The sequence below is a fragment of the Argentina silus genome (assembly GCF_951799395.1).
Source record: "Argentina silus genome assembly, chromosome: Y".
Lineage (NCBI taxonomy): Eukaryota > Metazoa > Chordata > Actinopteri > Argentiniformes > Argentinidae > Argentina > Argentina silus.
The window spans coordinates 42,812,860-42,839,284 of NC_139654.1; the positions used below are offsets into that span (position 1 = coordinate 42,812,860).

Sequence of the window (26,425 nt, forward strand, 5' to 3'; positions counted from 1 at the left end):
TGAATGAAACAAAGCACAGGTGTTTAAAAGGCCAGCCCCACCCCTGATTACAATGATCCACACATGGAGACAGCCAAAGCAACATAGATCAATAAGACATCGCACATGTCACACCAGAATGTGTGTTGGCAAGAGTGTGCCCTTATAGCCAGGATCCACTCAACCACCTCTCTGGTCACATCTCCCTGATGTTGGTTATGAAGAACTTTATGAATGTATTTAAATGTATTTAATATTAATTATTGCCTTGGTTTATACTCGCTTCGGAATTGTAGGACTTTTGTACGAGCAAACTGCTGAATATCTTCTCATAGATACACTGTGCTTAGCATGTACTGCTGAAGATTATGTTAATATTATGTTAAGATTTAAGTAGTCTCGTTCCCAGACACTTCCGCCCAAATGCCCGAAAGGTCTGTTGGACCAATGCGTTAAACTTCATTGGCTTTCATTAAGCCAAGAGCAAGAGCGTCAAAAACAGGGACGGGGCATAGCCATTGGCTTTACCTCGGATCAATCATCTTCCACAGCACATTCCACACATTTCTGATAAGAAGCTACACCTTGCAGCCGTGTGATTAGCTGAAATCAAATAATAACAAATACTTTAATCAGTAATCACCCTACGGCCAGGTTTGAGTCGTCGTTATTCCAGACTTATATGCGCTGTGAGCGATAGCCTGAGGACGAGGTTAACATTTAGGTAACCTGCGAATAACCTCATGCACGAGAAAATAAAATAAGCTTAATTGCTACATGGCCTGTTAATTTCCATGCTCATCTTTGATGTCAAGAACCTATGTGGTACTTTTTAGGGGGGGGGGTTATCAGAGAGAGACCCTACCACTCCAAAAAGGTGGCTTATTTGGCTAATTTCAAGTGCCCTAATTGCCAATTAAAAATGGGTAGCCTTTTAAAAGGGGCAATCCTTCATATATCCCACAATTCAACACCAATCTGTTCTCTGGAAAAATTAATAAAACATGAAAATATTGGGTTTATGCCCTAACCATTTTTTGTAAATTTGGGGCTAGACACTTCACCCATTTTCACCACATTTACATTTAAATTTTTGACATTTAGCAGATGGGCCATTGGTAGTCACAATGCTTTTTAAAAATGCTTTACATTAGAGGTACTGTACAGGTGGGTAGTGGAAGGTGAAGAGGTCTTTAGGAGGGACAGTCAAGATGTAGCCTGAAGAGATGGGTCTTCTATCTACGGCGGAAGATAGGTAGTGACTCTGCAGTCCTGACCGCACTGGGAAGCTCGTTCCACCACCGGGGCGCCAAGACAGTGAAAAGCCGTGACCAACTAGCGCAACCACTCCATCCTCTTAGAGGCGGCCAGCCGAGGTGGAAGAACGGAGTGGTCAGGCTGGGGTTTGACATACAGTATGTATTCACCATCAAATGTTGTTCACTTTCCCAAACCCCTGCCTGTGTAAGTAATGGGACAACAAAACATTTTTTGTTCTTTCGGCTCTATACTCCAAACGTTTAGATTTGAAATTAAACAATTATTACAAGTAGAGATTCTCAGCTTTTATTTGACGGTATTTGTGTACACATTGGTTTCACCATTCAAAAATTACCCCACTTTTTATGCATAGTCCCCCTATTTCAGTGTACCCAAAAGTAATGGGACAGACTTATCAAATGTCCATATGAAGCAGTCATGTTTAGTATTTAGTGGACAATCCACTAGTATTTAGTGGACAATAACTGCCTGAAGTCTGCAACCCACTAACCCTACCAGACGCTGGGCATCTTCTTTGGTGATGCTCTGCTAGGCCTGTACTGCAGCCATCTTCAGTTGTTGTTTGTTTTGAGGTCTTTTTGCCTAAATTCTTATCATTAGGGAAATGTAATGCATGTTCAATTGAATTTTAATCTGAAGATTGACTTGGCCAATCAAGATCTTTCCACTAGTTGCTATGGCAGTGTTTTGGCTATGGCATTGTTTTATTGTATGGTGTGGCATCATCCAATGCATTTGGACGCATTTGCTTGCACTCAAGCAGACAAGATGTTTCTGTGCACTTCAGAATACATTCTGCTGCTGCCGTCAGCAGGTACAATCATCAATTAAGACAAGTTAACAAGTTCTAATGGCAACTATACATGCCCAAACCTAACACCCCCTGCACCATGTTTCACAGATGAGGTGGTATGCTGTAAATCTTGGGCAGATCTTTTTTTCTCCAAACTTTCATTTTTACGAGACCTCTGCAGGCTTTTTAGGTACTTTTTTTTAGCAAACTGTGACCATCATTTTTGATGATAACTAGTGGTTTTTGATGATAACCGTGTCTTCCTCTTAGTTATAAACAAACCAGAATTAAATGCATAGGTCTATGGATGGATGTTCTCATTGGAACAGCTGGAAGACTTTCTATGCATCCCCGAAAAAACACATGTATGCAAACACACACACACACACACACACACACACACACAAACACACAGACACAGGCATGTTTAAGATATGCGTAGCCCATGTTTATTAGTTGACTTAGTTGTGATAGACAGTGTAGTTGTAGATAGTGTAGTTGACTAGTTTAGATACAGCGCACGAAGCAACAAGCAGGTACAATATCAGCACACCTCAGCATTACTACACCCACGTGCTACCACAGGGAACTGGTACCCGCATAGTTAGATATGGCACTGGTCTCACACTAGAGAGAACTGGCATATTCTAGATCATTATACGAGGTAACTAACTAGGAATTATGTCAAACTAGAAAGTGCTCAGTAGTCCCAGGGCTACAAACACAAGCTGGCCAACCCTCCTGCAAACAGGGTGCTAATATTTCTCAATATTAGCTTGTCAAAGCTAGCCAAGGTTCTCAGCTGTCCGGAAACAACAAGTAACTTAGTTAGCTGACCGTCCCAAGTGCTAGCTGTAGCCTACACATATGACCTAGCAAGTTATAATAATAACCTGAGGAATTATTGTTGAGCTAGGGTTCAACAATAACAAAGAATTGAGAGCTCACAGGTTAGCCTGCTAGCTCAGAGAGTTAACAGGTGCTCAGAAGGTGAAAATCGTCGTTGAATGTCGAGCTGAACCGTAGGATTCTATCAGAGACAATCTAACGCCCCGTGAGAATCATAGGCTGAGGTGTAGCCAGCTACAACAACACAACTACAGTACACTTCAGACAGTCAGAGAGTGAAGAGTGGAAAGGATGAAATGGTGCGCTTGGAGCATCTCTTTATTGGGACAGGTGATGGGCGTTGCTATCACTTGCAAGTGTGTACAAGGCGTGATTCTGTGAATCAAGATGTAAATACAGTGCTCTCGGAAAGTATTCTGACCCTTTAACTTTTTCCACATTTTGTGATGTTACAGCCTTATTCTAAAATGGATTCAACATTTTTTTTTCCTCATCAATCTACACACAATACCCCATGATGACAAAGTGAAAACAGGTTTTTAGAAATTGTTGCTAATTTATTCAAAATAAAAAACTGAAATATCACCTTTACATAAGTATTCAGACCCTTTACTCAGTTCTTTGTTGAAGCACCTTTGTCATTATTGCGTATTGTGTGTAGATTAATGATTAGATTAATAATTTAATCTATTTTAAAATAAGGCTGTAACATAACATAATGCGGAAAAAGTGAAGGGGTCTGAATACTTTCAGAATGCACTGTATGTGTCTGTTATAGTCCCATTGTGTGATTGGTGTGTGTACTGATTTCTGGCACAGGCCTTAACTGATCCAACAAGTTCACCAATCATCAATGGTTTGATATGAAGTTGATGGATTTTAATGTTACATGCTACACCAGTGCGTGTGTAAAGTGTTGACATTGCGCGGCTGCTGTAGCAGCAACGCAAAATGATTCTTGGAGTGCTTGGAAATGGTATCAATGCTTTTTGGACGCTTAAAAACATATTCAATTAGTTTCATAGTATGGTAAAGTAATAGAAACCTTGATAATAGAAATACATACAATAGTGGTACCTGTATGAAAAACAAAGTGATTGTCCTCGTTTATATTTGGAGGTAGAGGACAAACCCCAACTCTAACATATTCAGACTTGACAAGACTCTCAACATATGTAGAGAATCCATAAATTAGAAGTTCCTTGCAGAAACAGACTGGGAGGGCTATTTATTCTGCATCCACACGTGCAACTGGTCACGTTTCTGGTGTAAGAGTAAATACTGCCATCTAGGGTTTAGAGATGGTTAACAGGAAATGGATACATTATTTTACGGATGTACTTTAGGCCTACGTTTGAGTAATTTAGCAGAAGCTCTTATCCAGAGCGACTTAAAATAAATAGCTACATTCATCTTCAGCTACATACATCACGGTCATCACAAGTAAGACTTTCTATAATAATAAATGCCACAAGCAGTCACAGTGGTAGAGAAAGGAAGTCAATTTAATTTAATGTTCAACTTAATTTATTGAACTTAAGACAACTATATAAATTGATTTGCTATGTATCCCTAAATAGCGGCCAATTGTGTTGAGGTTTCCAGGCTAACGGTGTCGGCATGTGCAGTCCCCTGTCTTATCTCTGCACCCCCACACGCTCTCAGCCATGGCCACATCAACAAGGCTTTTGACAGAAAGGCTCGTCCCCTGGTTTGCCTGATTGTGTACCAGCTGAGCCATCAGAGAACATGAGGGTTGGGGCATATCTGCATATCTGGAGCCATCGTTCATCTGAAATTAAAAAAGTAACATCAGAGGGGAGTGCAAGGTGAGACAAGAATTGGACAAATTCAACTGAGAGTTGAAGGTCATGGACTAAATGCTATAGTAAAACTAGCAACAATCACCTTCATCTACTTAGTCTATAGGTTCTCTACCATCTCTCTAATCGTCACCATGCTCACCTTCTTCAATGTCTCCCTCTCCTGTTCTAGCTTCTCTTTTTCCAGACTCTGTTTCGCTCTTTCTTCAGCCACCATCACCAGGGCCTCTCTCCTCTTGACTGCCTCCATTTCTTTTTCCATCTGTTTCTTGGCCTTGAGAAATGTCTCCTTCTCCTTCCACATCCCAAGCATTTCTTGCTCCACCTTCTGCCCGTCTCTTTTGATTTTCATCCACTCCTTCTTTATCATTTGCAACTCTGCTCCGACCTTCTCTGTCTTTCTAAGCATCTCCTTTGAGGTCTCCTTCTCCTGCTCTTCCTTCTCTTTTTCCTTGCTCAGTTTAAGTCTTTCTTCGGCCTCCATCACCAGGGCCTCTCTCCTCTTGACTGCCACCATATTTTTCTCCATCTCTTTCTCCATCTGTTTCTTGGCCTTGAGAAATGTCTCCTTCTCCTTCCACATCCTGAGCATTTCTTGCTCCACCTTCTGTCCGTCTCTTTGGATTTTCACGCTCTCCTTCCTCATCATATTTAACTCTGCCTCTGCCTTCTCAGCCTTTCTAAGTATCTCCTTTGAGGACTCCTTCTCTTTCTCAATCTCCATCATGAGGATCTTGATCCCACTGTCCATCTCCTCCCTCTCCCTATTGAACTCATTCCTGTCCTCCTGCAGTCTTTCTGCCTTTCTGGCCAGGATCTCCTCCTCCCTCTGCCTAACTTTTTGGTCCCTTCTCTTTTGTTTCTCATATTCCTCTATCTTTTTCTCAAACTCTGCCTTCTCTGTCTTAATCCTCAATAGTCATATATATTTTCAACTCCATTGTTTTTATGCACCTACAGTAGATAGAACACAAACAAAAATGATTGAAATAATCTCCACACACCCATACTATAATGCAACAGGAATGTCAGAAAGATTCCCCAAATGAGAAAGGGATAACAATCTTTGAGTTTGCCCTACTGAATCAGTCAACAAATACCAGTACACCGATTGGCAGCAAAGAAATGTTATTATCTATAATGTGCGTTCGGCTGGCGTCATAATGGGTTTGGAATGACTATCATGGTAATTCACTGCCTAACAACTCTTATCAGCGTTCGATGCAATGGTTCGAAGTGACTTGGTCCTGTCAGAGGCCTATGTTAGAGTCAGCAAAAGCTTCCAGTATGGGTTGGCTGGCTATGTTTGTTGACACGCCTTGAAATATAGCCTACAATTGTGGCCAACAGGTCAAATATCAGTGGCCATATAATGGGCACATTTTATTAACTGGAATCGGCCTGGTACAGGTAGGAGCATATAGGCTAATAAGCAGAAGACCTCGGCAAAATTAAAATAGCCCTAATTCAATTCATGCATTTAGGTCTCTCATAATAATAATAAAAAATATATTTTATTTGGAATGTGTTTTTCATTTGTAGCCGACAATTTCAAATCCTGTGCAGTTGAGTGCAATAGACACACAAACAAAAACACAAACAAAACACTAACAACAACAAGAGGACAGGACCTAAAGGAAGGCCTTTCTAAAGATGTGAGTTTTTAGGCATATAGAAATATCCAACGCTGAATTCGACTTAATGGGAATATCATCTCCTAGTGACAGATATCTCTCAGTGACATTTTTACGCGTCCCTTGTCCAAATGCTGTAAAGGTAGTCGGCCTATGCCGTCTCAAGTATTTACAAATACAAGTGTTATAAATCTATACTATATGTCAACTATACTACATCTCTGGCCTACATTAGCCTACCTCAGTCAGTAGGCTGTGTTAAGCGCCGAATCTTCCGGTTATAATCTCTTTATATCTCACTCTGGTAATACTGATTGCACAGGTTCAGGTTGCGTCTTAGCTCGTTATGCCACTAAACTAAAAGTTCAAGAACTTTGTGTATTATTGCAGAACATTCTCAATTCTGTGTACATATCAACGTCATAATGATACCAATAGCAACGCATTTTGGGTGGAATCCTAACTCCAAATCCGCGCGCGTAAATCTTGCATTCATGTCAATGGGAAATTGATTCGATTTTCACGCGGATCTCGAGTTAGGATTCCACTGCAATACACATTTAAGTTTAAGTTCATTTGAATTTATAGTGCATTTTACCCACAATATACGGCTTACACAAAAGTAGCCTACAAGACAAATACAACATTTGAAAAAACATATTGCATAGAATCAAATTTGGGGATATACAGGGTTTTTTTCTTTATAAAGTACATTACAAACATAAAGTCTCATAAAGTACATTACAAATACGAAACAATTATTAGTCCTATTTTTTATTAGTAATAATAATAAGTCTTTTATATTTAATACAAAATAGATTAAATGGTGAAATTGGTGTGTATAAATATAATAAACTTGACTCATAATTCGTATAGTGCTGTTTTTGGAGTAATTACTAATTACTAGTAATTACTAGTGTGTGCGGACTGCGCTCTCTGTCCCGTCTTTCTGCTGTGGGGCAGCGGAGCACTCTGCCCCATCGTTGCGAGGGGAACAACGTGAGCGTGTTTGGCGTAAGCAGGGAAAACCTCACGCAAATTATATTGGGTATGAATTCTGCCTAGCAACAGGTGGCGAAAAACTATTAAACGCTAATGTCGTTAACGTGGTCTGACATGACAGGAAATAATCACAAAGCAATTCAGTTCATCTACTGTACGTCTATCGCTAATGCTAGCTAGCTAAAGTTTTCACAATGAATCGTGTAGATTATTTGTTGACCATGCGGTTCAGTACATTGCCTTTGGAAGAGAAGTTGGAGATAAAACGTTTAGGGCCAACAGGAATGGTTTGACAAAAAGAGATGGCTAACCGCTACCACCTCGAAACATGCGCTGTTCTGTTTCCCATGTATGATTTTTGGTGGAGACTATTTGGGCATCGGCTGGATTCAAAGACATTATACATCTGTCAGAACAGAACAGACACCAGCGACTGAACGGCCTTGACATGCTTTCCATTGAAAATGCATTGATCCAGGGACAGATGGATTTCAACAGTAAAGTCATCGAGAGGTTTGCTGAAGCAACGAACCGCCGCGCTACTTTCCTATTCAAGTGAGCGGGTCTGTTTGGACATGTATGACAAATGGACAATGCGCCGTTCACTGTAGACTATATTGCTTTTGTTTTGTAGTCATTTTAAACGTTATACTACCTGTGATATAAAGTGGAGGACTAAATGTTACGTATAGGCCTAATATCGAGACCGTTGATGGGCACACTTGTTACTTGTCGCTTTCAGAACCCTGGACTGGGCTCGGGCTGTATATTCATATAGTTCCGTTAATTAGCCTAGCCTACTTTCCGTGATTTAATGTGACTTTTGTAGTGTGTTATAGCCTCTGCACTGATGATATTTATTTCACATTTAAAATAATACAATTGATAAAACCTGATTAAACTTTCCTACAAGTTAACGATGTGCCGAATGCTTGTATTTTGATTAAACATGCAAGTTATTGAAGACACGTGTCTGTCTCATCTTTTTACTTTGTTGCAGTATAGGCGTTCTGTGTCGCGCTGAAGCGTATGAAGTGTATTCAGTTATGGGGTTTACTGTACATACTTTTTCTCTGCACTGTTCCTGCTGCAGAGGATGCGTAAACGATTTTCCCATGTTGTTTTTTGGTTGTGGCCTGTGTTTATACATTTAGGCTATTAGTTGTATCCTACTTTTCAGTTTTACAAGTCAAATCTTATGACAGATGAGATGGCACTTCAACCGATAAAATGCAGGTACATTTTGACTACTGCTGCACTACGATACCCATAGATAGACCCAATACATTGGTAACTGCACTACTTATACAGCTCATATACTGCTTATACTGTTCATACTGCATTCTATATTTATTCTGCTTATAATGTTACTGTTAATACATATATTGCTTATACTGCACTACTTATACTGCTCATATACTGCTTATACTGCTCATATACTGCTTATACTGCACTACTTATACTGCTCATATATTGCTTATACTGCTCTACCTGTATATATTGTTCACATTGCACTTTTCTGCTTTTTTGCACTTCTGGTTAGACGCTAACTGCATTTGGCATGTTGTTCATTCTCATGTTATGATTTAGTTTGTGATTATACACACGTTTTTAGCGTGATGATAGAGACCCACTACCAGACGAGTACAAAACATACACAAGTCACATGCAAATCCCTGCACTGCAGACGACAGACAACAACTGTCTCTGTACAACGAGTCCTGGACCTCCACTAATAGACAGATACAAAGAGAGCAGCATACAGTAGCAGCAGAGCCCAGAGGCCAGGCGAGGCAAGGCAAGGCAAGGCAAGTTTATTTATATAGCACATTTCATACACAGAGGCAATTCAAAGTGCTTTACGTAAAATAGATAAAAAGGAAAGAGCATGAAAGAAAAATTAGAATAAAAACGCATAAAAGACATAAAAAAAAGAATAAAAGTCACAGTGCATTTTAGGGTCACAGTGCAATTATTAGCGCCAATTTAGTTTCAATTTAAGGCAAAAGCGAAGCCCTTTTTTTTTTTTTTTTTCTCCATTTTTGAAAGTAGCCAGTGTTGGGGCTGATCCTAGATCTATGTGTAACATAATAACTGAGAGACCTGCAGCAGGGCAGGTCCTCATCACTGGCTGTCTGCTTTGAGCTGGTTGTCGTTGGACTCCTGGCAGCGGAACAGGTCCATCTCAATGGGGATCTGGTGAGAGTTGACACACAGTTAAAGTATGAAGGAACGAGTAAAACAGATGTCAGCGTTACACTATGAATGTTACCTAACACAGTGTCACTGTTACGTTCGGGTAGCATTGCACTATAAATTCAAATAAACTCAAACTCCTGGACAACCTCTCTTGGGTCGACATACATTAAAATGGCCCTATGAAGTCTCGAGGGAGTTTTGCAGAAATACAAATAGCTTTTTTTTAAATCTCACACTTCCATCATTTAGTAGGTAGCCTATACTGAGGATGATTGGCGCCTAGTACTGAAAAATGCAATCTGGGAAATTAAATGGGGAGTACATACTCATGCAGTACGCAAGTACAGAATTGTAGTATGGGGGTTCAAACCCGGGTCTCCCATGTGGAAGACACAAACGCTACTATTAAGCCAAGAGGACATCCTCAAGGTCTGAGGGCGACACTTCAGTTTACATGTCTCAGGCAGGGCTACCTCATGACGCGAGTGTGATTCCAAAATCACCTCTGCTACATATAGAAACGCAACAAAGTCATAGGTACAAAATTATATTTACAATCATTGTATCATTATTTTGTCTCACATCTGTCTCTTTACAGACGGTGAAGTTGAACCTCTGTAGAATCTCCACCATCGCCAGTTTCATCAATACCAGAGCGAATCGCACGGATACAGTTCCGTGGGCCCAACCCGAACAGCATGTAGGTGTATGGGTCGATGCTCTCCTTGTTCTCCTTACTGAACCTACACACGGAGAGTTCAGAGGAGGAGGGGTTAAAGAACATATCAATTAAATCACAGTAATATGATGGTTATACATGGTTGAAGAAACCTGTTTGTGTTTGGTCGTCGCATTTAGGTTTGTTTTATGGTTGTTTGTGGAACACTGCTCTTATCGTTGCTGTTGTGATTGATATTGTGGTTGTGGTTAAGATGTGGCCCATTACCTCTCTGGTTTGAACTCCTCTGGGTCTTCCCACACATCGGGGTCACGGTGCAAGGTCCAGATGGGTATCATGACGACCATACCCTTGGGGATGGTGATGCCGCTGATCTCAACAGATTTCTTGGCGACTCTTTCAAGTCGATGGGGTACAACCTGAGAGACTCGTTGATCACGCTGTCTAGATAGTCCATCTGCATCAGAGCCTCGTACTGGATAGGAGCCTGCACAGGGATATTACACTCACATGAGCACTAGTGATTGGTCGTTCACGTAGCCGTAGCCCAGAACTAACTCTTTTTCGTCGCAAATCTGAAGAGCTGTTAGTTTTTTGTGTTTTTTGGGGGGGAAATGAACACAGTACTATACTTATTCTAATCTGCATAGCCTAATTTCATGACACCCGCATACAGAACGCCATTACTTTCAATGTACGTGTGTAATAGTGTCTTGCTTTTTTGTTATACATGAATAAACAAAAAAATCGCTAAATAATGTTATCTTGATAGTTAGAAGAAAATACATTTAGATTCCACTGAACAATGTAAATGATAGATGTACACAAGGATCAATCAGAAGTCAAAATGCCACTAAACTGGGCTGCTTTTAGTGGATTGACTGCTTGGAATACTGAATGTGCTACAGTTTATTATTTCCTATCACAGTCGACAGACTACAAGAAAACTGTCAGGTGGTTCAAATGTGAATAACTTGGTATCCATTCCATTAACTGTGGCCGGGCAGCACCAAACAGCCCAGAGAACATTACCATGGTGCTTTTGAATATTAGGTCCCTATCTGGCAAAACCTTTATTGATCTTATCTCAGAGCGAAAGCTGCACTGTAATGTTTTTATCTGAAACCTGGCTAAACATGAATGCATGTCAGTCTATTAGAAGTGGGGAAAAATATATTTTCACTCTATTATTTATCTAGCCATGTCGCTGAGCAGATGAGAATTTCATGATGAATATGAATATGAATAGTACACCATCAACAGCTTCCTCCTGTGATAATGATTTAGCAACCAGCTTCAACACCAAACTAAGGGCAACTATCGACTCTGTAGCACCAGTCAAACTGAAAAAGGCTGTGGCCAAATTTAAAAGAATTTGCAGAAAGTCTGAGCGGACAAAAACTGCAGGTCCACCTTGATATTCTTCGAGAGCATCTTTCTGCTTTTAATAAGGCAATAAAAAAACGCCAAGACAGACGGGATCATTTCTCAAAATTGATAATGAATCATAACAACTCAAACAGTGCTCTTTTCAACGATTGACAGCCTTATAAATCCCGTCCACAAGACACCTGGTGATCTGCTCTCCACCTACAAATGTGAGGAATTTGCAACATACTTCTGAGATAAGAGAACCAATATTAGGTGAGGAGGATCACTCAGGCAAGACCTGAAGATGTGTTTGATGACTTGTTACCCCACCTTCCACCACATGGAAGCACTATGAACTCTTTTGCAGTGGTCATATAGAAATGCTCAGCAAAGTGGGGGTCTGTTCATCTGCACCTAAAACTACCATGGTGAAACCCCTCCTGAAGAAAAGTAACTTAGACTCTTCAGTCCTTAGCGATTTTAGGCCAATCTCCAACCTTCCCTTTTTAAGCAAAAAAATAATAATTCTTGAAAAAAAGGTGTTCAAACTGTTAAATAATCTCCTTCTTCCCAACTGTACCTTTGACATGTTCCAATCTGGCTTTTGTGCCGATCATAGCACTGAGATAGCACTATGTTGTTAAGTTATTAACTAGGTTCTTAATGACCTTAGAATTAATTAATTAATGCTGATGCCAAAATGCTCTTTGTCCTTGTCCTGGTCAAACTGTCTGCACACTTAAAGACACTACTTACAGTAACACTAAGCACCAGGCAAAAAAACAAGGTGTTACCATTGACTCAGATCTTAATTTTGAAACCCATCGTGAAATCTGCCATCGTGGAGAAATTCTGTCTGACGTTGTCCAAACAACAACATCCTCCCTAATAATAATATATCCCCCCGAAATGAACTTGCAGTGTTGGACATTAGCTGTTGTGTTTCTGCATGCACACACGATTGGGAGAGGCAGCCACCAGAGAAAGGTCAGTCTACTCCCCTAGAACACCCCTGGCACTCACAACATGTTTATATGCAAACCGAATGTCAGGTAGGACACTGCATTTTAAAAAGCGTGTTTTCCGAACCAAAACAGCGTTCGTAAATGAAATATTTATTCATAAGGGATTTATTATAAGGGATCTTGTTCCCTGATCGCTACCGATTAAAGATAGTCATTACAACCGTTAGGAAGCTTTTATAAAGCTTGAATATTACATGGACCTTTACAGAACACAGCTGTAAAGGTGCAACCTTTTCTCTCCCAGGCTGACACTGAGAGACGAATGCATGCTTGTATTACTAGCAGCCTTGATTACTGTAACACTCTCCTGTCTGGTCGACCAAAGAAAGCTCTTGGCAAATGATACAAAATGCAGCAGCACGAGTCAGATGGAGAGCACATATCACACAAGTCTCTGCACTGATTACCTGTTAGTTTTATAATTTATTTTAAGATAATTGTATTAGTTTAGAAATCACTCTATGGTCATGCACACCACTGCATGTCAGACATGCTTTTAAGGTATATACCCTGTAGATCCCTCAGGTCCTCAGGTACTGGCCTTTTAACTATTCTGAAGATTCCAACAACACCTATCTACTTCCTGTTTCAAATGAATAATACTGGGCAGAAGTCTGCACAGGGATGCTACAGACACATTAGCACACTGCAAAATACTGTCACCTATCTAACCATCTGTAGGAGTCTGCAGTGCACAGCAGTTACACACTCATCAGTACCCTCTAAAACACTGTCACTATCATGTCACTATCACACTGTCACTGTCACTATCACCTGTTCCACATGAATAGTACTATATAGGAGTTTGCAGAGGGGTTACCTTGTTGGGAAACACAGTGTCTATCTCCTCCTGCAGCTTGGTCATGATGTGAGGGTTGGTTGCCAGATTGTAGGCCAGGAAGGACAGAGAGCTACTGGTGGTCTCATAGCCAGCAAAGATGAACATCATTGCCTGGGACAAGATCTCATGGTCACTCAATCCTATGATGATGGGAGAAATGGGGTGGTAGGTGTGTTTGTAGGTATAGGTGTTTGAGGCAGGTACTGTATGTGTGTGTGTTAGATGCTAGTATACAGTGTGTGTGTGTGTGTGTGTGTGTGTGTGTGTGTGTGTGTGTGTTTAAGGCAGGCACCTTTACTCTGCTCCTCTCCCTTTGAGTTGCTGTCTTTCTGCGAGTCTATCATCAGCTGCAGGAAATCTACCCGACTCTGGAAGCAGGCTTACGTCAGATCAAAATCACATGAGAACTACCAGATGCTACCAAATCTCTACAATTGTATTACACAATACTGGCTGAAGATCGTATATTTGATCAGATATATTTACATACCTTCCTGGTGCTAGCCACGCGATTGGACTTGATCTTCTGAAAGACAGCGTAGAAGAAATCTGTGACCGAGGCAGGGAATAGGGATACCTCCTTGTTTGCCATAACAGGACCCATGAAGGGGAAGAATGCTGGACGGAAAGGAAATGCCACGGTTACAAACAGGAACAGGAAATACCATGATACGTGACTCCAATCCTATTCAATGCACAGCCCTGTCCAGAAACAACTCCTAGGCTCTATCCCTAGACACTTCTGTATCCAATCCACTCAGATCTCCAAGTGTCCAGCATTTAGGAACTAGAGGTTGGTTCTGGACAGGGCCCATGTGTTTGTCAAATGAGTAGAGCGCAAACCATTGGCAGTGTGGTTTATGTCAGTCTAATCAATGAAATCGATAGCTTCATTTATTAAGCACAAAATGACTGAAAGCTATATGGGGGCAGTTGTACCGACTGTGAGGAACAGTGGGCTGAAGATGTCAAACTTGAGCATTTTCTTGATGTTGGTCACAAAGGGGTCGGAGGGGTTGTGGAGGGAGTCGATGTCGACACTGAATGAAGTACTGACGACCACATCCATACTGTATGGTCCAAAGAACCTGGAACACAACCACACAATCTCTGACCACCAGAACCACAACCACAAAATTAAAGGGGGAGTTCACTGAAATTACAAATTCACCTTATCGTCTCGGAGATAAATACTCACTCTTTTAGTTCAATGGGCTCATCGTTATCAGCCGTCTTCTTCAGATTGCTGACCAAGTTACCAGAGTGCTGCTTCATGATCCTGAGCATCTGAGTTGGGAAGGATACATGGAAAAATATCATGATTGATACGTGGATTAATATGTGCAAAACATATATTAATATCATGTTTGAAACAGGAATTATTTTAATGTTTATATAGCCTGAGAATAAACATCCATACAGGATACATTATGTCAAAGAATAAGTGACTCCAAAGATGAACTATTATTCTATACTCTGTCATCTGACCACTGAACTTATCGAAGATAAGATCAAATATACTTTATTGTCCCGGATGAAAATTTGTCTTGGATTAATTAATTAAAGTTGCTGCTTCACACAACAACAAACAACAATGAATACACACTATACACATAGTACAAATCACACACACACTCTCACACACACAGACACACACACGCGCGCGCATCAGAGTTGTTAGTCATTCATTTATTTGTGTTGTATAAAGGAATGAATGAAAGAAGGAGAGGAGAGATGGGACTGTACCTCTTTGATCCGCCCACTGGTGAAGGAGGGAGACAGGACACTGCGGATCCGTCTCCATGCATCATCCTCAGCGATAAACACGGCGTCATACAGAGGCCCGTTGAGATAGATATTCTAGAAAAATAATAATAATTATATACTGCAAGATTAACCTACTATTAATAATGCTATAATAACAATGATATTATCTATTTAAGGAGTCCTTATGTTTTTTTCCCCATACAACAACTTCAATTCAGCGTATTACCCTCCTGTTAGTGAAAAGGGAATTGCATTCCTTGATGAGGATGGTTTTGATCATGGCTGTGTCCATGATACACAGGATGGGCTGATGGCCATCATAGATCCTACAGACCAGCAAAAACAAAGATAGCCTCAATTCTTCGTGGCATTGATTCCACAAGATGTTGGAAACATTCCTTTGAGATTCTGGTCCATGATGACATGATTGCATCACTCAATTCCTGCAGATTTTTCAGGTTCACTTTCAAGATGTGAATCTCCCGTTCTACCACATCCCAAAGGTGTTCTATTGGATTCAGATCCTGGGAAGGCCACTGAAGAACACTGAACTCATTGTCATGTTCATGAAACCAGTTTAAGACAACTTTTGCTTTGTGACATGGTGCATTATCATGCTGGAAGTAGCCATTAGAAGATGGGTCAATTGTGGCCATGAAGGGATGCACATGGTCAGCAACAATACTCAAATAGGCTGTGGCATTCAAGCGAATATACCGTAGATAGAGACAGACAGACCCATCACAGATCCTGCACTCTTAGAAAAAAAGTGCTACCTAGAACCAAAAAGGGTTCTTCTTCCACTCTCCCTTTGAAGAAACCTTTTGGGTTCCATGTAGAACCCTTTTCCACAGAAGGTTATACAGTACCGTGCGAAAGTAATGGGACAGTGAAGCATTTTTTCTTCTTTTTGGAGTTGAAATGAGAACGTAGAGATTCTCATCTTTTATTTGATGTTATTTGTGTACATATTGGTTTATCATTCAGAAATTACAACACTTTTATGCATAATCCCGCTATTTTAGGCTACACAAAAGTGATGGGACAATTGGCTTGACAGGTGTGTTCCGTCACATAATTTGTGCAGTCTGCTATTGGTGTCTTGTCAACATGAGGACCAAAGAGATGTTATTGAAAGTCAGGGAAGCCATTATGATGCTGAAATATCAGAAAAAAATTAAACATTAAAACCTTAAACCTACCAACATCAACAGTTTGGAACTTCATTAAAAGGAAAGAAAGCACTGGTGAGCTAAGAAATCGCAAATGGCAAGGAAGACTTCCAGTGGATAACCAAAGAATGCTCACCATAATAAAAAATAAAATAAAATAAAAACTGCCCCATAGATTAGGAACACTCTCCAGGAGGTAGGCGTCAATGAGTCAGAGACTACCATCCGCAGAAGACTTCACCAGCAGAACTACAGAGGCTACACTGCAAGGTGCAAACCACTACTCAGCCACAAAAACAGGCTGGCCAGGTTACGGTTTGCTAAAAAGTACCTAAAAGAGCCTGCAGAGTTCTGGAAAAACATGTACCGGAGAAAGTGTGGAGAAAAAAAGGAACTGCCCAATATTCACAGCATACCACATCATCTGTGAAATATGGGGGAGGGGGTGTTATGCCTTGGGCATGTATGGCTTCCACTGGAACTGGCTCACGTCTCCTTTGATGAGGATGAATTCGGAAGTGTTCAGAAACATCTTGTCAGTCCAAGTACAAGTTAATTGCTCCAAACTCATTGGACGGCATTTCACCATACAGCAGGACAATGACCCAAAACATACTGCCATAGCAACTAGGAAATTATTCAGGGCCAAAAAGTGAATCCTATAGAATCCTATAGAACATGCATTTAATTTGCTGAAGAGGAGGACAAAACATCCTAAAAAAACAAACAACAATCGCTACAATATAGGTCTGGCAGAGCATTACCAGAGAAGATACCCAGCGTCTGGTTGGGTCAATGGGTCACAGACTTTTGCACTTTTGCATACAAAGGATTGCGGACCAAATACTAAACATGAGTGCTTAATTTGGACATTTGCATAATGCAAAAGAAGAAAAAATGCTTGTCCCATTACTTATGCAGGGCACTGCAAATGGAACCCATAAGAGTTATTCAACCAAAGAATCCTTTTAGAACCCTTTTTTTCTTTATTTTTTTAATTACATTTTTGCCCTTTCAATGACATGGAGGGAAGACACAATCACTTCCGATTTGAATTCTGACGTGTCGTGGCTCCTCTTTATTCATGCAGTTTGAGACGTGCTCAGAGGCAATATAGGAGCCTCAACCAATGAGAATCCAGGATGTTGTCAAACATTGGCAACGCACAAGTTGTGTTTGGGACTGTAACAAGTCCGTGACACAGAGGCGGAGTCGAGGTACTGTTTTCTGGGATTATCCCGTTTATTTTCATAAAATGTTAGTAATAATTCCAATGTTCGTAATAATTTCAATGTTCGTAACACAACGCCACTCGCCGACTTTCCAGTCGCCCTCCTTCTCCCTCGAACGCCGAGGCACACACATCTTAAACCATCTTGTCAACGAGGCTTCATTTGCAACAGGTGTGCAACGGAGCCTCGCCGACGTCACCCTGGCCACGGTCCTGTAGCTCCCTCTACAGGCCGAACGCTGCATGTCCCCCCACATACCCCCACCACCCGACACAGGCCGGGGACACGACGGCTGACAACCTACTCCCCCCCCCCCCTGCACGGGAGAGGAAGTCTGCGACGACCATCTGCGCCCCCGGTCTGTGCACGACCGAAAAGTTGAAGGGCTGCAACGCGAGATACCACCGGTGGAGCCACTGGAGGGGAGCATGGTCGGAGTAGAGGGTGAAAGCACGACCCAGCAGATAGTAGCGGAGGGCGCCGACCGCCCACTTGATGGCCAGGCACTCCTTCTCCACCGTGCTGTACCGGCCCTCCCTCTCCGATAGTTTGCGGCTCAGGTACAGCACCGGCCGGTCAGCCCCCTCCACCCGCTGGGTCAGCACTGCTCCCAGGCCTCTATCCGACGCGTCCGTCTGTAGGGAGAAAGGGAGGTTAAAATCAGGCGCATACAGGACCGTTTCTCCACAAAGAGCTCCCTTAAGGGCCTCGAACGACCCCTGGCACTGGCCCGACCATTGGACCGGATCCGGGGCACCCTTCCGGGTGAGGTCCGTCAAGGGACTGGCCAGCTCTGAAAACCCCGGCACGAACTGCCGGTAATAGCCAGCCAGCCCCAGGAAGGCCCTCACCTCCTTCTTTGTCTTGGGCCGCGGAGTGGCTGCGATGGCCGCAGTCTTTTCAATCTGTGGCCGCACCTCCCCCCGACCCAAGTGGTACCCCAGATACCGGATCTCCCTCCGCCCGATCAAGCACTTCTTCGGGTTGGCCGTCAGCCCCGCCTGCCTCAGGGACCTCAGGGTCCATGAGGCGCTGAAAAGTGGCTGGGGCTCCGAACAACCCGAAAGGGAGCACCGTGAACTGGAATAGCCCGAGCGGAGTGGAGAATGCAGTTTTCTCCCGGGATACCGGCGAGAGTGGAATCTGCCAGTATCCCTTCGTGAAATCCAACGTCGTGAAATACTTGGCCGTGCCAAGCCGGTCCAAGAGCTCGTCAACCCGGGGGTCTCGTCACGAGACTGCTCGAGGGGGAAGTCACCTAGCAATTAACATTGCTAAGAGACAATACAAGGACAGAATGGAGTCCAACTTTGAGGGCTCCAACTCAAGGCCGTGCCAAGCCGGTCCAAGAGCTCGTCAACCCGGGGCATCGGGTAGGCATCGAACTTGGAGACCGCATTAACCCGTCTATAATCCACACAGAACCGTATAGCCCCATCCGGCTTGTTGACAAGCACGATGGGGCTACACCAGTCACTGCGGGACTCCTCGACCACACCCAGCTCCAGCATGGCTTCCAATTCCCTGCACACAATGTCTCGTTTGTGTACCGGCAACCTATAGGGACGCGTGCGCACCGTTAAACCCGGCTGCGTTTCTATGTGGTGGTCGATAAGCGTAGTCCGACCGGGCAAGGGAGAGAACACGTCCGCGAACTTAGCTTGCAAATCTGCAACGTCCGTGGCCTGGCTAGCAGAGAGATGGTTATCAATACCGACCGGAGTGCTAACTTTTGATTTTGGGACTTCCGGACCGAACTCATCTCTCTCTGGAATTATTGTAGCCAGAGCAACAGTGACCACGTCGTTCCATTTTTTTAGGAGATTTACGTGATACACCTGCAAGCTATCCCCCCGGTCCGAGCGTACTACCTCGTAATCCACGTCCCCCATGCGACGTGTGACCACACCTGTAAATTCTCGCAGGTTAGTTCCCCTGTCGTACAGTCACTTTTGACGCTCCTGGGCTTGCAGCAAATGCTCGCGTGAGATAACCCCTAGGGCGTGGAGCTTTGTGCGCAAGTCCAGGACGTATTGAATCTCATTTTTACTGTCGCTAGACCCTTCCTCCCAATTTTCTTTAAGAAGGTCTAGGACACCCCGAGGCCGTAGAGTAATTCAAACGGGGAAAACCCGGTGGAAGCTTGGGGGACTTCCCGTACCGCAAACAACAGGGGATCTAGCCATTTATGCCAATTCCGACTATCTTCGTGTACGAACTTCCGGATCATTGACTTCAAGGTCCGATTGAACCGCTCACAAAGGCCATCAGTGGCCGGGTGGTAAACACTGGTTCGAATCGCCTTGATGTTCAACAAGCCATACAGTTCCTTGAGGGTGCGTGACATAAAATTAGTGCCCTGATCGGTGAGAATCTCTTTCGGGATTCCCACGTGGGAGATTACTTGAAACAATGCCTGCGCTACACTCCTGGCAGAGATATTGCGCAGCGGTATTGCCTCGGGGTATTGGGTTGCGTAATCTATCAAGACCAACACAAATCGATATCCCTGTGTACACCGATCAAATGGCCCGATAATATCCATCGCAATGCGGTCGAATGGGTTCTCGAACAATGGTAAGGGCCGCAAGGGGGCTTTACCAACTGACATTCGCGTACCACCTACGCACCTCTGCCCGAATTCCCGGCCAATAAAATCGAGCCATTATACGGTTTAGTGTCTTATCATAACCTAAATGGCCCGCCATGGGGTTGAAATGAGCCGCCTGGAAGACCATTTCCCGGCGGCTACGGGGAACCAACAACTGGGTTACTTCCTCCTGGCTATGTGAGTCACGACTTACTCGGTACAACCTGTCGCTGATAATCGCGAAATAGGGGTGGGCGCGTACTGCGTCTGGCCGTACCAAAGTACCATCAATCGCTATCACTTGGTCATAGGCCGATCGTAGGGTCTCGTCACGAGACTGCTCGAGGGGGAAGTCACCTAGCAATTAACATTGCTAAGAGACAATACAAGGACAGAATGGAGTCCAACTTTGAGGGCTCCAACTCAAGGCACATGTGGACCGGACTCAGAACAATTACAGACTTTAAAGGGACTACGAGTGTGACTGAGGAAGTGTCTCCATCTCTTCCAGATGACCTTAACACCTACTTCGCACGTTTTGAGAGCTACTCTCCAGCTGAGGAAGTACAGATGGACCAGGACCCCTGCACATTAGCAATAACAAGGGCAGATGTGTGCAAATCCTTCAAAAGGATTAATCCACACAAGGCCCCTGGACCGGATGGCATACCTGGCCGGGCTCTCAGGGTGTGTGCAGATCAGCTGGCAGGTGTGTTTACAGACATTTTCAACCTGTCACTGCTCCAGTCGGTGGTCCCCACATGTCTCAAAAAGTCCACCATCATCCCCATCCCAAAGAAGTCAAAAACATCCTGCCTCAACGACTACCGACCAGTAGCACTCACTTCCATCGTCATGAAGTGCTTTGAGCGGTTAGTCAAATCATTCATCACCTCCTCCCTCCCTGACTCACTGGACCCCATGCAGTTTGCATACAGGGCAAACAGGTCCACAGACGACGCCATCGCCCTCGCCCTCGCCCTCCACACTGCCCTCTCCCACCTGGACCAGAAGAACACATATGTGAGAATGCTGTTCATTGACTACAGTTCAGCATTCAATACCATTGTGCCCTCCAAGCTCGCTGTGAAGCTCAGGGACCTCGGGCTCAACACCACGCTTTGTGACTGGATCCTGAGCTTCCTGACGGGCAGACCCCAGGCAGTGCGGATAGGAGGCGCCACATCATCCACCCTGACTCTCAACACCGGCGCACCCCAGGGCTGCGTGCTCAGCCCTCTCCTCTACTCCCTGTTCACACATGACTGCGTGGCCACACACAGCTCCAACACCATCATCAAGTTTGCTGACGACACGACCGTCATCGGCCTGATCACCGACGGCGACGAGACGGCGTACAGAGAGGAGGTGAGAGTCCTGACATCTTGGTGCCAGGACAACAACCTCCAGCTCAACCTCAGCAAAACTAAGGAGCTGATTGTGGATTACAGGAAGCGGCAGAGAGCCGGGCACGCCCCTATCACCATCAACGGGACGGCAGTAGAGAGAGTCAGCAGCTTCAAGTTCCTCGGGGTCCACATCTGCGAGGACCTGACCTGGACTCACCACACCGACGCCATCACAAAGACGGCAAGACAGCGGCTCTTCTTCCTCCGCAGGCTGCGGAGGTTCAACATGGACTCCAGGATACTCTGCAACTTCTACAGGTGCACCATAGAGAGTATCCTGACTGGCTGCATCACCGCCTGGTACGGCAGTTGCTCCGCCCTCAACCGTAAGACATTACAGAGGGTGGTGAAAGCTGCCCAGCACATTACCAGGACGGAGCTGCCATCCATGGAGGACCTCTACACTCAGCGCTGCAGGAAGAAGACTAACCGGATTATTAAAGACCCTCATCACCCCAGCAACAAACTGTTTCAGCTGCTCCCGTCTGGCAGACGCTACCGCAGCATCCGGTCTCACACCACCAGACTCAGGGACAGTTTCATCCCACAGGCAATAAGACTGTTGAACTCCTGAGCTACTTAGCTCACCACAATGACACTTTAACTATGCCACTTTATAACATGCCACTTTATAAAATGCCACTTTATACCAGTCGACATCTGGATAAAAACGTCTGTTTACATTTCACTTTTTACATTTTACATTTACATTTATTTAGTTTTGTATTTAGGTAACTATTGTTATTGTTGTTGTTTCTTTTATTTTTATTATTTACACTTCTTATTGCACTGTTGGAGGAGCCCAAGACTTAAGAATTTCATTGCCAGCGATTGCTCTGTAACTGTTGCGCATATGACAATAAAACCATCTTGAATCTTGATCTTGAATCTTGAAACGGATAGTTCGGCGGGGGAATCTCGGGTTGAGACCCCCCCGCCGGCTCCGGCTCCTCGGCAGTGTCGCGAGGCGCCGCCTCAGCACAGAACACATTACCCGCCTCACACCTCCCTCTCTGTCGTGCACGCACCCCGGTAGCCCTGCTTACCGCTTGAGGAAACCCCTCCCAATCTACACCCAGAATAAGGGGATGCGTGAGGCGCGGGCTAACCGCCGCCTGTACACTATGCTTTTTCCCTTCAAAATGAATCTTGATCGTGACCACAGGATATTCGTGAATGTCCCCATGCACACACTTCACCAACACCCTCGATGCCTTTAACAATGCCCCCGGTCGAACCAGGCGCTCCTGGATCATGGACTGCATGCAGCCCGAATCCAAGAAGGCCTGGTGCATATCATGTTGTATCCTTACCGGAACACGATACGCCGCTCCTGGTCCGGGGGGAGGGCCCGGTATGTCGCCGATGCGGACGACCTGCCCCACCTCCCTCACTGGGCACTCCGCCTGTACATGGCCCGGCCGTCCGCATCGCCAAAACACCCCCCCTGTCGCTCGGGGTGCTTCCTGTGGGGCCAGGGCTGGTTCTCGACATGCCTGCCCCTGCCATCTCGTCCTCGGGGCGGGCGCCGGTCTCTCCTCCTCCGTCACCATGGCTCCTTCCGGGCGCCGGACCGGGCGTTGGTCATCGGGGCTCCTGCGGCGGGAAGGAGAGATGTTCCTCCACCAAGGTAACGGCGGCCGCGAGATCCTGGGGCCGGTGGTACTGGACCCAGGCGGCGGTCCGGGCCGGGAGCCCCGTGGGGAATTGCTCCAACACCACCCGGTCCCCGACCTCCTCCGACGAGCTGTTCCCTGGGTCCAGCCACCGCCGCGCGCTGTCCCGCAGCTGCTGGGCGTAGGCAAAGGGCCGGCTCCCCTCCTCCATCATCAGGGCCCTGACGAGCTCCAGGAGGAGGGTACGGTCCTCAGCCCTTGCCGTCACCATCTCCCTCACCGCGGTCTGGTGCTCCTGCTGGAGGTGGGCCTGCTGCTCCAGTATAAGGGCCATCCTTCCGATAGCCGCGCTTAACGCCTCCATTCCCTTTTTTTCTCCGCCTTCGCTGTGCCCCACGTTGGGCGCCACTGTAACAAGTCTGTGACACAGAGGCGGAGTCGAGGTACTGTTTTCTGGGAGTATCCCGTTTATTTTCATAAAATGTTAGTAATAATTCCAATGTTCGTAATAATTTCAATGTTCGTAACACGCCACTCGGCGACTTTCCAGTCGCCCTCCTTCTCCCTCGAACGCCGAGGCACACACATCTTAAACCATCTAGTCAACGAGGCTTCATTTGCAACAGGTGTGCAACGGAGCCTCGCCGACGTAACCCTGGCCACAGTCCTGTAGCTCTCTCTACAGGCCGAACGCTGCATGTCCCCCCACAAGGACCATACTACAGAATACTTAAAAGCTTAAAACTTAAATCGCTCAATAACAGATTCAAATTATTAATGTGGAAGCATGAAATTGTTGCTTGGGCAGTGTACATTGCATCAAGACAGATCATTTGTCTTGGTGTACGAGACCATTTCGTCGGTTGGATCGTCTGTGTTTGTGAAAATCGCACGGTGTCCGCCTGGTTTAAGAGTGTATACTGTAGACACTGAGAGATACATATATCCATCATAGTTAACAATAACCAGGATCAGTTTAGCAGACTCAGCCCCACAGTTTCCCATATTTCTGGAAGCTCTCTGTGTCAAAATTGGTGAAACCACCCTGGGAACAAAAAACAAAACAAAGAAATAGCCAGTTCATAAATGCTTGTCATAAACCTGAACTGTGGCTTAGTTTATGATGGCCCTTTTCCACTACAGACCGGCTCCCACTCCTCTCTTTTCGTTTTCGTTCAAAAGCTTTATTGCCCATTTTTCTGGGTAAAACAATTCATATTCAGCTCCCATGGCTTTCACCACAACAACACACATCATGGATGAGTCTACAATGTTGTTGTTTATGGGCTTAATCTCTACAAACCTTCTTATATCCCATCATCGTCCTGAGGAAAGGGATGGGTTTGAGACAAGGAATGCCTAGTTTTTTTAATATTCCATATGGCCAGTATCCATACCTGGTCAGAACAAATATAAATCAACAATCTGACTTGAAACAAAAGCAAAACGATCAAGTCATAGGTATCATTGAAACTGTTAGATAACTGTAATTATCAATACTATCATTTGTATGTATTATTACAACTAACTAACTAACAAATAATATTTTTTATTAAAACTTCTTACACTACGATCAGAGTGATGAGTAAGGCAAGGAGAGTCCATGTCTCGGTGGAGAAGTACGGAAGGTAACCCATCTTTACAGGTTCAATCGCTTCTTCTGAGTAACCCCGGACACGTCTGCTGAAGTGATTATTTTATCCCATCATGACACCTGTGTTTCAGATCATGAAACACAGGCGAAAGAGTATGTGAGAGGTGAAGTTGAAGCCATGGCTAGTGAATGATTGAAAGGATCCCTGCGCAGAGGGCAACACTCAGTGATGTTATTGTCGGCCTTTATCTTAACATCCTGCTAATAGTTGCTGCCTGTTTGATCCCTATCGGGTTTTAATAGTTTGCAGACCCATTGATTCAAGAAGGACTATGGGGCAAATATTTTTGGGCAAATATTTTCTTTCGAGTAATACTGAATTTTACATATTTGAACTCCTCTAAAAATGTGTTATGTTCTTTACATGTATGCACTTGTTTTATATCATTGGCTCCTAAAAACAGTATTTCAAAATACTAGTTCAAAACACATCACATATTACAGTAATGAAGCAACTGATTAACATGAATACAGTGCTCTTCATAAGTATTGGAAAGAGGAAGCATTTTCTGTTCTTTTAGCTCTACACTTGGATTTGAAATCAAACAAATATTATGGGGTCAAAGTAGAGATTCTCAAATTTAATTCAATGGGTTTTTAAAAAAACATTTGTAAACATACTCCCACTATTTCAGGGCTTCAAAAGTATCATATAATGTCCAAATAAAGTACTAATGTTTCGTATTAGGTCAACAATCTGCCTGAAGTCTGCGACCCCACCAGGCACTATCCACTATCCACTATCCACTATCCACTATCCACTCATCTTTAGAAAATCATTGACATTTCCACATGGTATTGTGTCATAGAGTAGCTTCCCTACAGCAATATTATCTTGACATTGGGATCCTTTGTCCAAACCATATTTCAGGGTGTATGTTTGGTTGCAGGGGCCCAGGCTGTGCTCTCTGACTGCTCCAACTGTAGTAGACCCTGCAGTGAGGAAGAGGTCAACATGCTGCAGTACCGTCAGCCAATCACACACAAGAACCAACAGATCGCCAAGACCTCCATTGCACCATGCACGCACGCACACACACACACACACACACACACACACACACACACACACACACACACACACACACACACAAACACTGTCTCAACAGCCCCTTCCTTCACTCTCACTCTCTCTCTCTGTAGGTGGGTCAGGCTGCGTATTCAGCCTCTAAGGGGGGTATTGTTGGGATGACTCTACCCATCGCCCGAGACCTGGCACCCATGGACATCTGTGTGGTCACCATCGCACCCAGTCAGTAAACACACACACATACATACGCACTCTTTCACACACTCCTCACCCCCCCCCCTTCCTCTCCATATCAGACAACCTCTCTCTCCCTCTCCTTAGGTTCTGTTCTCCACTCCTCTCCTGGCGGGTTAACCTGAGAAGGTGCTGTGGAGGAGGGGGATATGTGGCGCCCGCCCCGTGCCTAAGCCCATGCGCGAGTGTGGGACGGTGGTAAGTGGAGTGTATATCTCGCCTCGCTTTGTCTCTGCTGTTTCTGC

At 44.4% G+C, this 26,425-nt stretch overlaps 1 pseudogene across 1 annotated transcript in view; it reads right to left on the minus strand.

Moving 5' to 3' along the window:
• The window catches only part of LOC310824137 (cytochrome P450 3A27-like), a 122,672-nt pseudogene extending 98,326 nt beyond the window's left edge, over nt 1-24,346 (minus strand). The window contains exons 1-9 of the transcript in view: nt 24,258-24,346; nt 15,470-15,569; nt 15,223-15,336; nt 14,675-14,763; nt 14,423-14,564; nt 13,769-13,838; nt 13,456-13,616; nt 10,507-10,726; nt 10,143-10,303 (exon numbers count right to left, since the gene is read on the minus strand). The product of the transcript in view is annotated as a cytochrome P450 3A27-like (transcript). The remainder of the gene's footprint in view (nt 1-10,142; nt 10,304-10,506; nt 10,727-13,455; nt 13,617-13,768; nt 13,839-14,422; nt 14,565-14,674; nt 14,764-15,222; nt 15,337-15,469; nt 15,570-24,257) is intronic.
• Nucleotides 24,347-26,425: the final 2,079 nt, after the last annotated feature.